Below are 3233 nucleotides of genomic sequence, written 5' to 3'. Positions count from 1 at the left end.
CAATATGCTAAAGGAACAAAACCCAATCGAAAACAATCGAAAAATATCAAAAATCCCGAAATTAGCAAAACCCGAGCCCGGGGCCCACTTCTCGAAAATCAGAAATTTTCACATCTACGGGTTCCTTATCTCGCCACGAGTCTATACATATCAAAAACTCCCAAATCCGAGCTCAAATGCTCCCTCAAATCCCAATTTAAAATTCAAAAACCCAAGCCCTAGTTCTTCCTTTTTCAGTTAAATTCTCATGAATCTCAAGGTTAATTTCACAATATAATCGTGTTTTTAGTTCATAGAACTTACCTCCAATTAATCCTCTTCGAATCCCTCTTCAATTTCTTCCAAATAGCTCTCAAGGTGCTCAAAAATGGTGGAAAATAACTTAGGTTCGCGTAACAAAATGTTTATAACTTCTGCCCAGTTCCAGACGTTTCCTCTATGCGATCGCGGCCCCAGGCTCGCGATCGCGATGCATAAATTTCCCAGGTCTCAAATTTGGCCTATGCAAACGCGGCCAAACGAATGCGATCGCGAAGCTTCAACTTCCCCTCTTACGCGATCGCGGCTCCACTGATGCGAACGCGAAGAACAAATATGCCGGGCCCTCAACTTCTACTATGTGAACGCGGACTCCCCACCGCGAACGAGATGCTCCAGAACTCAGACCTATGCGAACACGAGCCCCAGGCTGCGAACGCGAATAGCAAAAACTCAGGCACCCAAAATCCTTCTATGCGATCGCGAGGTCCTCCCGCGATCGCGAAGACCAAAATCCTGCTGCAGTGACTGCTGCATTTTCTGCAACTTCCTAAGTCCAAAACTTCCCGTTTAGCCATCTGAAATCACCCCGAGGCCCCCGGGACCTCAACCAAAAGCACCAACGCATCCTAAAACATCACCCAAACTTGTTCCAATCATCAAAACACCTCAAACAACACTAAAACCATCAATTCGCATCGAATTCAAGCCTAAGTTCTTATGAAACTTCCGAAACACGCATTCGATCAAAAACCCAATCAAATCACCTCCGATTACCTGAAATTTTGCGCACACATCCCAAATCGCCTAACGAAGCTACTGCAACTCTCAAAATTCCATTCCGACTCTCGGATCAAAATCTCACCTAACAACAGGAAATCACCCAAAATACTAACTTCGCCAATTCAAGCCTAATTCTACACCGGACCTCCAAAATCACTTCCAATCACACTTCTAAGTCACAAATCATCCCCCGAAGCTAACCGAACCATCGGAAATCATATCCGAGCCCTCTAACACATAAGTCAACATCCGGTTGACTTTTCCAACTCAAGCCTTCTTAAAAGAGACTAAGTGTCTCATTTCCAACCAAAATCAATCCAAACCAACTCGATTACACAAGACACTGATAATGAAGCATAAAGAAGCAGAAAATGGGGGAAACGGGGCGGTAACCCATGAGACGACGGGTCGGGTCGTCACATCTTCCCCAACTTAAACAAACGCTCGTCCTCGAGCGAGTCAAGAAACATACCTGAAGCCTCAAATAGGTGAGAATATCTGCTCCGCATCTCCCGCTCGGTCTCCCAGGTAGCCTCCTCCACGGGCCGACCTCTCCACTGCACCTTCAATGAAGCTATATCCTTCGACCTCAACTTTCGAACCTGTCGACCCAAAATAGCCACTGGCTCCACATCAAAGGTCAAATCATCATCCAACTGAATCGTGCTGAAGTCCAACACATGAGACAGGTCCCCAACATACTTCCGGAGCATAGAAACATGGAATACCGGATGCACACTCAACAAGCTGGGTGGCAAAACAAGCATATATGCCACCTCCCCAATACTCATAAGTACCTCAAAAGGCCCAATGAACCGCGGACTCAACTTCCCTTTCTTTCCAAATCTCATAAACACCCTTCATGGGCGAAACCTTCAGCAAGACCTTTTCACCAACCATGAAAGACACATCTCGAACCTTCCGATCTGCATAACTCTTCTGACGCAACTGCGTTGTACGTAGTCTCTCCTGAATCACCTTCACCTTCTCTACGGCATCCTGAACCAAATTTGTCCCCAATAGCCTAGCCTCGCCGGGCTCGAACCAACCAACTGGAGATCTACATTGTCTCCCATACAAGGCCTCATACGGTGCCATCTGAATGCTGGACTGATAGCTGTTGTTGTAGGCAAACTCTGCAAGTAGCAAAAACTCATCCCATGAACCTCCAAAATCAATGACACAAGCACGCAACATGTCCTCCAATATCTGAATGGTACGCTCGGACTGTCCGTCCGTCTGAGGATGAAACACTGTGCTCAACTCCACCTGAGTACCCAACTCTCTCTGCATGGATCTCCAAAACTGCAAAGTAAACTGAGTGCCTCTATCTGAGATGATAGAAACCGGAACGCCATGCAACCGAACAATCTCCTAGATATAAATCCCTGCCAGCCGCTCTGAAGAATAGGTAGTACAACACGGGAATGAAGTGCGCGTACTTGGTCAGCCGATCAACAATCACCCAAATAGCATCAAATTTCTTCAAAGTCTGAGGAAGTCCAACAACAAAGTCCATAGTAATCCTCTCCCACTTCCACTCGGAAATATCCATCTGCTGAAGCAAGCCACCAGGTCTCTGATGCTCATATTTCACCTGTTGACAATTGAGACACCGAGCTACAAATCCCACAATATCTTTCTTCATTCTTCTCCACCAGTAGTGCTGCATCAAATCCTGATACATTTTCGCGACATCCGGATGAATAGAATACCGCGAGCTATGGGCCTCCTCCAGAATCAACTCTCTAAGCCCATCCACATTGGGCACACAGATCCGGCCCTGCATCCTCAACACACCATCATCACCAATGGTCACATCTCTGGCATCGCCATGCTGAACTCTGTCCTTAAGGACAAGTAAGTGCGGATCATCATATTGGCGCTCTCTGATGCGATCGTACAAGGAAGACCGAGAAACCACACAAGCCAACACTCGACTGGGCTCCGAAATATCTAGTCTCACAAACGATTGGCTAAAGCCTGAACATCAACTGCAAGGGGTCTCTCCCCAACTGGAATGTACGCCAAACTCCCCATACTCACTGCCTTTCGGCTCAAAGCATCGGCCACTATGTTGGCCTTTCCCGGATGATACAGAATAGTAATATCATAATCCTTAAGTAACTCTAGCCATCTCCGCTGTCTCAAATTAAGATCCTTTTGCTTGAACAGATGCTGAAGACTGCGAT

Source organism: Nicotiana attenuata, unplaced genomic scaffold, assembly GCF_001879085.1.
Source record: "Nicotiana attenuata strain UT unplaced genomic scaffold, NIATTr2, whole genome shotgun sequence".
NCBI lineage: Eukaryota > Viridiplantae > Streptophyta > Magnoliopsida > Solanales > Solanaceae > Nicotiana > Nicotiana attenuata.
This window is presented reverse-complemented; position numbering follows the sequence as displayed.